Consider the following 11,946-nt stretch of genomic DNA (forward strand, 5'->3'; position numbering starts at 1 on the left):
CCAAATTATTCCTTAAAAACATAAATTGCACTGATACATGAAGAAAAAGAAAGAAAAAGGAAAAAGGAAAAAAAAAAGGAAAAGGAAAAGGAAAAGGAAAAGGAAAAGGAAAAGGAAAAGGAAAAGAAAAGAAAAAGAAAAAGAAAAAGAAAAAGAAAAAGAAAAAGAAACAGAAAAAGAAAAAGAAAAAAGAAAAAGAAAAAGAAAAAGAAAAAGAAAAAGAAAAAGAAAAAGAAAAAGAAAAAGAAAAAGAAAAAGAAAAAGAAAAAGAAAAGAAAAAGAAAAAGAGAAAAATGCAGCAATGATGCAGGCTGACTAACTGTACCCCATTCTTTCCCCATTCCTATGCATGGCTGCAGAAAAGGGATCAATAGTAGGAGCAGGTATGAAGCTCAGCAATAAGAAACAAAAGTCACAAAATGTTATCAAGAAACCCGAAGAGGATAGTGGCAAGATGGAAAAATCCAGGAAATGGTTCAAAGCCAGGATGAGAGTATGCAGAGATCTGGCATAAAAGTGTGGGCAGCACACAAGAGGGGACTTCTCAGGAGTTTATTCCTGGCGCAATAAAGGAGGAGGAACAGGGCTGGTATTTGTGATAAAGGAAAAATTTAAATAAGGGGAATTTCCCATTCAAGTACTTGATTGTCAGTGACCAGAAAGCAAGAAGTGGAAGAGAGATGTGGTGGAATGGGACTAGCAGAAAATCCACAGGTATCCCAGATCAGCTTTGCATGGGATGACAGGACTGTGGAGCAGAACCTAAACAGAAACCAAACTTCATTTACAAAGTACAAATGTCCCTCCAGAATGAGGTTAGTACTGATAAACCCACAACCAGCTCTCAGGTTGCTCTACATCTTCACTAATTGGGTCCATGAAATGGAAACTGCACTGGAGGTCAAGCATCATTACATTTGCAAAACACAGGAACAGCCTAAGTTGAATTCCTGTCTCCAAATGGATGCAAAGCATAACTGCTGGTCACTGCAAGCCCAGGCAGAAGGGAGGGTCAGAGCCCCATCACTGCATGTCCAGGGGCACCTGGAGGCTGCTGCATCCTCTTCTGCTACCTGGCACTCTTGGGCTCTCTGTGCCAAGCAGAAGGGTCAAGGGGAGAACTGGAACTCTACATCAACAATGTCCGCTAAGCTTCTTGTTTTATCACTCTTCCTCCTACAGTAGTAGGATTTAATTCCAGTTTCCTAAGCACCCAAGGCTGGACCAGACCTCAGGGTGCAAGGTGTTACATGAAACACAGGATCACACAATTGTTTAAGTTGGAAAAGCCCTCTGAGATCCTAAATGCTCCCCAGCACTGCCAAGCTGTTCACCTACCCATGTCCCCAAGTGCCACATTTATATGGCTTTTAAATTCTGCCATGGGAGTTTTCCATGGGAGGAGCTCCTGGCCCAGATGGAGCTGGGCAGGGTTGTATGGTGTCAAATCAGCCTTGTCAGAAACTTTCTGGGCAGGTTTGGCACAGAAAGAGTCAAAAGGACCAGTATGACTGCAGGTGATCAGCCTGGAGAAGGCTCCAGGGAACCTTCAGAGCTCAGAGCCCTGTCCAGTGCCCACAGGGGCTCCAGGAGAGCTGGAGAGGGACTTGGGACAAAGAATGGAAGGGCAGCAGAAGTGGGAATGGCTTCCCCAGAGGGCAGGGTTAAATGGAATATTGGGAAGGATTTCTTGGCTGCGAAGATGGTGATGTCCTGGCACAAGTTGCCCAGAGAAGCTGTGGCTCCTCCATCCCTGGAAGTGTCCAAGGCCAGGTTGGACAGCGCTTGGAGAAATCTGGGATAGTTGAAGGTGTCCCTGTCTATGGCAGGAAGAGGAATTGAATGGTCTTGAGCGTTTTTTTCAACCCAAACCATTCTGAGATTCTGTGACTGCAAAGCCAAGGCTGGCAACAGAATGGAAGAGGAAACGCAACACGGCAAGCACAGAGCCATGAACACAGATAAGAAGATTTAAAGCCATAATAAACTAACCCAAAGGCAATTATGAAGGATGGGGAGCTGCACCAAGCCCTGCCGAAACAGAGCAGGAGGATCTCTCCTGCCACTCTCCAGCTCACATCTGTCCTAGTCCTCCCTGTTCGGCAGAGCTCTGACCCCACGTGCTATTTAGAGGACAGCCCACGGAAGCTGAAAACAGATGATTTCAAGGTGACAAAGCAGCACCTGATGTTTCCCGAGCTCCCAGGACATGCAACCTCCCTCTCCCTGATCTGCTGCCTGGATTTGCACACAATGGACTCAATAACCACAAGGAATTTGTGTGCTGCTTGTGGTATTTTGGGTTTCGGTTACACTTTCAGCCAAAAGAGAGACTAAAGTGCTCAGCTTGGGATGTGAAAGCATGTCATGATCCTGAGTCACAGCAAGCTGCTGAGCTTGACGCTTCCATCTTCTACCTAACTTTACGTCAAAAACCCCAGCAGACGACACACAATGTGAAGCAAATGGCATTGGAGAAACACAGAAACAGAAATGTTTAAATTAGAAAAGCCCTCTACCATTGTTAAGTCCAACCAACTCCCCAGCACTGCCCAGCCCACCACTAACCCATCTCCCTAAGTGCCACATCCACGTGGCTTTTAAATCTCTCTGGGGATGGGGACTCCACTACCACCCTGGACAGCCTGTTTCTAGGATTAATAACCCTTGCACATCACTTGACACAACCTAAGGCCATTTCTTCTCATCCTGTTCCCTGGGAGCAGAGCCCAACCCCTCTGGCTGCCCCCTCCTGTCAGGAGTTGTGCAGAGCCAGAAGTCCCCCCCGAGCCTCCTTTTCTCCAGCCTGAGCCCCTTTCCCAGCCCCCTCAGCCGCTCCCGGGGCTCCAGCCCCTTCCACAGCTCCGTTCCCTTCCCTGGACACGCTGCAGCCCCTCCATGTCTCTCTCGTCCTGAGGAGCCCAGAGCTGTCCCCAGCACTGGAGGTGCCTCAGCAGTGCCAGCCCAGGGGACGGGCCCTGCCCTGGGGCTGTGTCACACCATGGCTGGGACAGCCCAGGGGCCATCGGCCTCTTGCCCACCTGGGCACTCCTGGGCTCCTGTCCTGGCACCAGCACCTCCAGGACCCTTCCCCAAGGGCCATTTCCAGCCCCTCTGCACCAGCCTGGAGCTCCAGGGGTTGGGTGACCCAAGGAAAGGACCTGGCATTTCTCTTTGGTGCCCCTCACACCACTGGCCTCAGCTCATGGATCCAGCCTGTCCAGATCCCCTTGGAGAGCCTTTATGCCTTCCAGCAGTCTGTCCCAACCTTTCCAAAGTGAAAGGTCTGGGGCACTGCACTTGTTCACGGACCGTCTCTTGAAAGGTTTATATTTATTCCAAGCTCTCAGTATGTTTCCTCAGCCTTGCATGCGCTTAGAGAAACACACCAGAAGCCGGTGACTACTTTAGTAGTCAGAAACACTGTGCAATTGTAGCTGGTTGTGCTGTCCTTGCTTACAGCCAGTTCAGCCTCAAAATTGCTCACTGTCCTACAGAAGCTGCTGAGACAAAGAGAAGTACTTATGCTGGTGCCTGCAGGGAGCAGGGTGAGGAGAGACTGGACATGGTTGGGGTTCCTCCCCACCCTATTACCAGGAGGGTACAAGAGGACAGACAAAACTCATTGCAGGGAGGAAAAGGCCTCACTGCAAATCCACCCACCTGGGTCCAACACCCTGCAAAAAGCAGCTTTTCGATTTGTGATTTTCCATTTGAAGTATCCTTCCCCTATGCCAACACCTTCCCTGCTTGCCCCAGAGACAGAAAAGCAATGGACCATCCTGCCTTGATGCAATGACTTCTTCCCACAAACCCCACCTTGTTTCTTTGAAACAACGACCTGGGTATTTCACAATGCTGCTGCTAAGTTCCACCAGGCCAGTCCCCGTTTAGAAAGGACAAGCAGGGGAAAGGGGAAGTGAAACAGCCACTATCAGTTAGCAGCCAGGGAATAAACCCAGGAAGCCAGGGCTGCATCCACCCAGCCACTGCTTGTTTTAGCAGCATCACTAAGCACATTGCAGGGAGCAGAGCATTGCCTCATTGAAGGCAAAATGATCAAAATTCCACTCTCCAAGTTGCAACCTGTTAGCCCACAGATTAGAATTTGAGTGGTTCTTAGCATTATTGTCATTCCTATTTTTACCATATGGTTTTACAGCACCAAAGTGCACTGAGGAGATCCAAGGCTGTTGGGTTACTCAAAACATGTGCAAGAACAGGCTTGTGGAGAACAAGGCATGTACTAAGAAAGTGAAAAAAAAATGAAAGAAAAGACCTCACACAGTGAAAGAAGAAGAGCAGATTGCAAAAACACATGAAAACAAAATGTTGTGCTTGCCGCCCAATTTGTGGCAATCACTACAGGCAGGGTAAGAGCAAACAAACAGGAGCTTTGGGATATTTTTGTTTTTGCAGAGCTACCTCACAGGCAGGCAGGACACACAGCCTATGGGAGTGAGTGCCATAGGAGTCAGAGCATGCAGGGCAAAAAATTTTCAGCTTCAAGCATGTCAGGACTTCAGTCCCCGAGCAAGCAGGATCTGCAGTGGGATGCCAGAAAGCAAACCTCTTTATTTAAGAAAATTCATTATCTTGTATTGAGATCCAAGAGCATGAGCAAACTTCAGTGCAGAAAGCCAAGTGGCCCTGTGTTTTCCTGACAGAGCACATTAGCAATATCACACATTAGCAATATCAACTCCAGCAGGGAACAGGAGCCAGTGCAGAAGCATTCACAGCACCCACCAAAGGAACAAGGACTGTTGGGGTTCAAAACTAAATTAGTCCCCAGGTGAGGCTGGAAGCATAGTTCTGCTATCCTGACAGAGCAAAGGGTGGGCTGCAGCTTAGCCTACAATCACAGAATCCAAGAATGGTTCAGGTTGGAAACGACCTTAAACCTCACCCCATTCCACCCCCTGCCATGGGCAGGGACACCTTCCACTACCCCCGGTTGCTCCAAGCCCCATCCAACCTAGCCTTGGACACTCCCAGGGATCCAGGCACAGCCACAGCTTCCTTGAGCAACCTGTGCCAGGCCCTCATCACCCTCACCCTTACTATCCTATCCCCATAAAGAAATTTGGAGATCATCACACACAACCAGTCACATTTCAAATCTGGAAGATCCAATACCAAAACTGGCCCAGGGTTTGAAAGGTTGCACATTTTTTAGTCTTTGTCCCATCAGTTGGAGCACACTTCCCCTGGAGTGCTCCCAAAGTCTCCTCCTTCTCATCAGGTTATCCTAACCACTGACAAGATTTCTCCCACCAGAATAACATATATTTTTTCCAGTATTTAGGGTTTCTGCAGGTATAATGGGATGATGAGTTAATTTGGGGGAAAAAAGAAGACGTGGACATTTTGTTGGACTACAGATCTGAAGCTGAGCCAGCATCACAAGAAGAACCAAGTGTAGCAGAATCTGCCATCTGCCCAGGATCATCCAGAAATGGCTCTCTTGGTCTCACCTCGTCTGACAGCTGAAGAATCTACAGAAGATGAAAGTTGTGCCTCACCAACCTCTTTGTAATGACAGGACACAGAATGATGGTTTAAAACTAAATATTAAATATAAGGAAGAGATTAATACTAAATATAAGGAAGAAATTGTTTGGATTGAGGGCATTAAAACACTGCCACAGGTTACCCGCACAAGCTGTAGCTACACCGTGCCAGGAAGTGTCCCAGGGCAGGTTTGACAGAGCATAGAGCAACCTGGGTTGTGGAAGGTGTCCCTGACCATAGCAGGCTGCTGGAGTAGATGGTTTGTAGAAAATGCTCTGTGCTTCTATGATTCTAAGAAATCACTTGTTTCAGCAAAGACTTCTCCTTCTGCTTCTGCCTTACACAAAGCAATCTAAGAGGAAAATTGCAGGAGGAAGCATGTACCCACTCACAGCACTCAGGAGATGGAAACTGGATGTGCAGCCCTCCACACCTTGTCTTGATTTGGTTTTTTTCTTCCTACCCTTATTCACCCCTCCTCCCAAACCCTCACAGCTGATGCACAGTCACCAGTACATGGTGTGGCAGCTGCCTGGGGTGGTACCTGCCTTTTCCATCGGCCTAATGACCACAAAGACGCCTCAGTCTCTCCACTGACTCACATCCATCACGTTCCTGTCCAACCTCCACCACTGTTGCCTGCCCCAGGCACATTTCCTTGGTCAGGGGGCTTGGAGCACACAGTCTTCAGAAAGGACAAAACCCAGGAAAAATCCCTGGCAGCACCAGTGGTTTGGGACTCAGCAAGAACTAGGGATTATTCAGGAAATAGCTGTATTCGCAGTAAAAGTGGCCAAGTAGGGATGAGCACTCCATGCAGCACTCCACATCCGCCTTGTCTTGGGAGCTGGAGGCTGCTCCTGTACTGGTGTTTTCTCCCACTGAGCCCCCTCCTCCAGGATCCTCCTACAAAATGCATGAGGCTGCTGGAGAGGAACAAGCAGGGTAGAAATGGCCAAAGTCAGCTCTGCGGTGAGAAGCTCTTCAATCCAATGTGCCACTGAGGCATGACAAATCCTGTTTACTCAGCCTTTCTGGCATCACAGTTATTCCCCCAGCCCTGGGGGTGCTGCCAGCACCCTCAAAACCTCCCCTCTGCACATTTGCAAAGCAAAGGGAGCACTGTGGAAAACTTACGTGCATCTAGCAGGCTGCTAGATGCAAAGTTGGCTTTATTCTCTGCAACAGGTTTGAAACCTGTGTGGGATTTATATATTTGACAATGCTATGCCAGTTAACTTACTAATGATGCTGGGTGACACTGGCACTCTGCACTTATTCCTCAGCACTCAGGAGCCCCAGACCGGGTGCCAGCTTTTCCTGGGGCCTGTGCTTCTCTCCCACATCCTACAAGATGGGAGCTGCTTCCAGGCAACATCTGGGAAACCCCAAGCACCATTCACAGATAAAGATTCTCAGCCCCAGAAGACCATATTTGGCAATTTACTTCCCGGTTGCCAATACCAAGAATGAAGGTCCACCACAAGAGGAATTGAGCAGCCACAGAGCAGAAGCTTTGCAGCAGATATGTGGGTTTCCTGCACTTCTCCTTTTATAAAAGCATAATTCAGACTGAAAAGAATAAATTGTGGTTTTCCCTGAACTGTGGGTTTTCCTCCCTGGCTGAACAGCTGGCAGCAGCACCACACTCAGTGACTTGCCCCTAGTCCAGGATTAACTCTACATCAAGAGAGCACTTTTTTTGCCATGGCGCCTCCAAGCAGTTCACCAATGGCAAATTAATGATATCAAACCCTTCAGCCTGGCACTGACTTCCTCCAGCAAGGCAGCAGCCACTTGCTGGGATTATTTTAGCTGCATGGAGCAGGCTGTAAAGACACTCTCAAGACCTATATGGTGAGCAGTGCCTGCTAAGGATCAGAGAATCCAAGAATGGTTTGGGTTGAAAGGGACCTTAAAGCCCATTTCATTCCAGCCCTTGCCATGGACAGGGACGCCTTCCACTATCCCGGGATGCTCCAAGCCTCATCCAACCTGGCCTTGGACACTTCCAGGGATGGGGCAGCTTCTCTGGGCAACCTGTGCCAGTGTTTTATCGACACAGAGCACTCAGCAAAGTCACCCCACGACCACGATCGCTGGCTTTGGAGCCAACTCTAACCAGACAGGAGTGATCCCTCCAGCTCCAGCTGTGCCCCCGGCTCCGGATGGCTCTGCTCCCGCTGTCCCGGGCCCGCCGTGCTCCCACTCACCCAGAAGTGGTCCCTGAACCGCGCCTCCCGCATCCTGCTGCCGCCGCCGCCGCGCTGCGCCGCTCCCGGCCCGGCCCGGCCCGGCCCGCCCCAGGGAGTCTCCTCCCACGCACGGCCGCTCCCGCCCCAGGACGCCGCGGGTCGAGGAGCGGGACGTGCTGCGGCAGGCGGGTGGTCGCGGCGGGGAAGGGAGGCTCGGCATCAGCGCTCCGTGGGATAAACCCACCCGTGACGGCCCATCCCGCTGAGCAGCAGGAGCGGAGCGGGAGCAGCTCGGCCGGCGACTGCACAGCCGTGCCCACGCCACCTGTAGTACCCTGGCCGCCCGGCTCGGGTATCGGGAATATTTTAGGAAGGTTCCACGGAATCACAGAATTGCTTAGGTTGCAAAAGTCCTCCCAGGTGATCGAGTCGAGCCATTCAACCAGCACTGCCAAGCCCACCATTAGCCCATGTCCTACACTTCCATATCCACAGGACTGTTTAATCCAAGGATGAGGACTTCACCACTGCCCTGAGAAGCCTGTGTTAGGGCAGGAAAACTCCCCAGAAATTTTCCTAATATACAATCTAAATCTCTCCTGGCACAGCTGGAGGCTGTTGCTTATCTTGTCCCTGTTCCCCGGGAGCAGAGCCACCCCTGCCTCCTCCTGCCAGGAGTTGTGCAGAGCCGAAGATCCGCCCTGAGCCTCCTTTTCTTCAGGCTGAGCCCCCTCAGCCGCTCCTGAACAGACACAATCCTCCTTGACCACACACAACACATGTCACGTACTGTTTATTAGGGACCATTGCTTGACACAAGGCACTCCATGAGGGACCTCTGAGCAATGCTTGAAAAATACGAAAATGAAGATCGGACACTGTGTACTGAAATGCCTCAGTCACACCCATCACACTCAGTTGCTGCCTCTGTTTGAACACAGGGACAGCTAAAACACGCCAGTGATGTAAAAAAAAAAAAAAAAAAAAAAAAAAAAAAAAAAAAAAAAAGGCATTTTCAACTTACTGGAAGTCCGCTCAGCTGAAACCTGAAGCTGATTTAGGGAGATTAATCCTGTGTGTAGCCTCCTGACACAGGAGAGCAACAACCTTTGCCATGAATCCATATCATCAAGCACCTAAATGGGCTCTAAAACAGCTGGAGGGGGACTTCGGACATCAGTACAGAGTAACGGAACAAGAGGGAATGGCTTCTCACTGAGAGACAGCAGGGATAGGTGGGATATTGAATGAGACTCTTCCCAGTGAGGATAGTGAGGCCAGGGTACAGGCTGCCCAGAGCAGCTGTGGCCCCCCACCCCTGGCACTGCCCCAGGCCAGGTTGCATGGGGTTTGGAGCAACTTGGGACCAGGCATCCTGCCCACGGCAGAGGGTCGACATAGATGATCTTTAAGGTCCATTTCAAACCAAACCACTGTGACTCTGTGATCCACTCACCATTTTCCAGCTTCCCAGGCCCATCCCTTGACCACAGCATCCCATGACCCCACCCAGGACCCGCAACACATCCTCCAAAACCTTCATCCACTGACCTTCACTCTGACCTGACTGGATGCATTTAGTACATGGTGCTTCCATGAGGAAGTTACCACCTTCCAGCATCACAGCAGCAAGAGGGCAGAAACCAGAACCTTGGAACATTTCTCTTATGTTACTAGGAAAAAATACATCTCTCTGTAGTTTTGGACTAAGACACTTCTGAGCTCAGGGCTTTCCAACTACAGCAGCTCATTAATAAAAGATGGCACAGCAACATCAAGCAGTAACCAGGGTTTAGTCACTAGGCAGAAACACAAGCTGCAAAAGCTGTCCTGGAAGGAACAAATTATGCTGGGCAGATCAGAGCGGACATGCTCCACAGCAGTATTCCCTCATACCTGTGAGGACCTCCAGCCACCTCTTCTGGGCCTGTGGAGTAAAGGAAACAAGACAGTGAAAGACCAAAGATCTGCACATGAGTCCCTGCTCCTGGAGCACAGCACTAACTGTTCCCAAAAAGGTATCTGCCATCTCCGGATTGCAAGAGTGTGTTGTGGCGAGTTCTTTACCAATGGTTTGTCCCTGGCCTTCCCACAATCTCCACACAATTGGTTTGGCCCTAAGGCAGTTCCCTCCCCTTTTTGTGTATACCAATCCGTTTGTCCCAACCCCTTGCTTGTCAGTCAATGCTTATTCCTCCCTCCATTCCAGAAAGTTTCATGTTCCTCGGCACCCTGTTGGTTCCTTTGGATTGTAACCTGCCCCCATGTTCCCCCATTGGCTTGGATTTCATAGACCCCTCCTCATGATCCTCCCCTGTCAAACTCATTGGTTGCAGCATTGTGTCCACCATTTGCTCCACCCCCATTTAAAAGTTCATGTCTCCCCATATTCGGGGCTCTCTCTCCCTGGACCCTTCCACCACAATAAGCCTGTTGGAACCTCATATTGAGAGGTTCCTCCTCCTCCCTTTGCTTGGTCCTTGACGTTACCCCACTCCAGTGTCTTGGGGCTGGCAGCCCCAGAGGTCCTGCCTAAAGGCTAACCCAGCACCTAGGCAGCTCCCCACACTTGATGTGTGGATGCTCCATTTGGACCGAGCTGGGGCATAAAAGATTTGGGGGACACATCAGAGTGTGTTTATTTTTGCCCAGTACTGCAGAGCTCACTCTCTCAAAGCACTCAGGCCATTAACAAGAGAAGCTTGTTAGTCTGAACTGCATGAGAATGTTTCCAGCTGCCTGGAACTCCACAGGTTTGGACTGGAAAGCAGCACACTCCTGTACAGGAAGCTAACTGGGGACAGTGCACACATCAAGAGCAGTCCTGCACTGGCCCTGAAACCTCCCCACCCACTGCCCTGGGCTGATCCCACAGCATGGGCAGGGGGAAAAGGGAGGATTCTGCCCTTGCACTCAGGTGAAACCCCACCTGGAGAGCTGGCTCCAGCCCTGGCTCGAACGGCACAAGGATGTGGAGCTGCTAGAGTGAATTCAGAGCAGGCACCAAGATGATCAGAGGGATGGAGCATCTCTGCTGAGATTTAAGATTGTTCAGCCTGCAGAAGAGCAAGTTCTGGGATGACCTAACTGCAGCCTTCCAATACCTGAAGGGCGCTGACAAGATGGAGAGACTATTTACACGGGCCTAGAGTGACAAGGAGCAATGGCTTAATAGTGACAGAGGCCATGGTTAGATGGGATATTGGAAAGAAATTATTGGCTGGGAGGGTGGGGAAGCCCTGGCGCAGGGTGCCCAGAGCAGCTGTGGCTGCCTCCTCCCTGGAAGAGTCCAAGGCCAGACTGGACAAGGCTTGGAGCAACCTGGGATAGTGGAAGGTATCCATGGGTATGGACCCATACATTACATGAAGCGAGACAACCTTCAAGGTCCTCTCCAAAACAATTCTGGGATTCTCAGATTTAAATCTCTAGCTATTCACAGAATCACAGAATGATTATGTTGGAAGAGACCTTCAAGATCATTGAGTCCAACCCATGCCCTAACACCTTAATTAAACAATGGCACCAAGTGCCACATCCAGTCTTTTTTTAAACACATCCAGGGATGGTGACTCCACCACCTCCCCAGGCAGACTATTCCAACACTCCATCACTCTTTCTGCAGAACTTTTTCCTTGTATCTAACCTGAATTTCCCGTGCTGGCAAGCGACCAACCCCCAGCTGTCTACAACCACCCTTCAGGAAGTTGTAGGGAGGGATAAGGTCACCTCTGAGTCTCCTTTTCTCCAGGCTGAACCACCCCAGCTCCCTCAGTCGTTCTTCATACAGCTTTGTGCTCCAAGCCCCTCACCAGCCCCGTTGCCTCCTCTGGATGTGCTCAAGCGTCTCAATGTCTGTGTTAAACTGAGGGGCCCAGAACTGGACACAGCACTCAAGGTGTGGCCTCACCAGTGCGAGTATAGGGGAAGAATGACCTCCCTGCTCCTGCTGGCCACACCATTCCTGATCCAGGCCAGGATGCCATTGGCCCTCTGGGCCACCAGAGCACACTGCTGGCTTACGTTCAGCCTCAGGTTCATTGCTGCTGTGACAGCTACACCTGCAGTTGTCCTGAGACACAGGGACCAGTATTCCAAAGGCCAGGCACCAGGAATGGTCAGACAAGCAATTCCAAGAAATGCTGTCAGTGTCATTTAAGAGATTCCTGTGATGTCCAGTGGGGGTTATGCCCATGACAAGACAGCCCAAGCTGCCTCTCCAGCTGCATTGCTTTTC

The sequence above is a fragment of the Hirundo rustica genome, chromosome Z, assembly GCF_015227805.2.
Source record: "Hirundo rustica isolate bHirRus1 chromosome Z, bHirRus1.pri.v3, whole genome shotgun sequence".
Taxonomy (NCBI): Eukaryota; Metazoa; Chordata; class Aves; order Passeriformes; family Hirundinidae; genus Hirundo; species Hirundo rustica.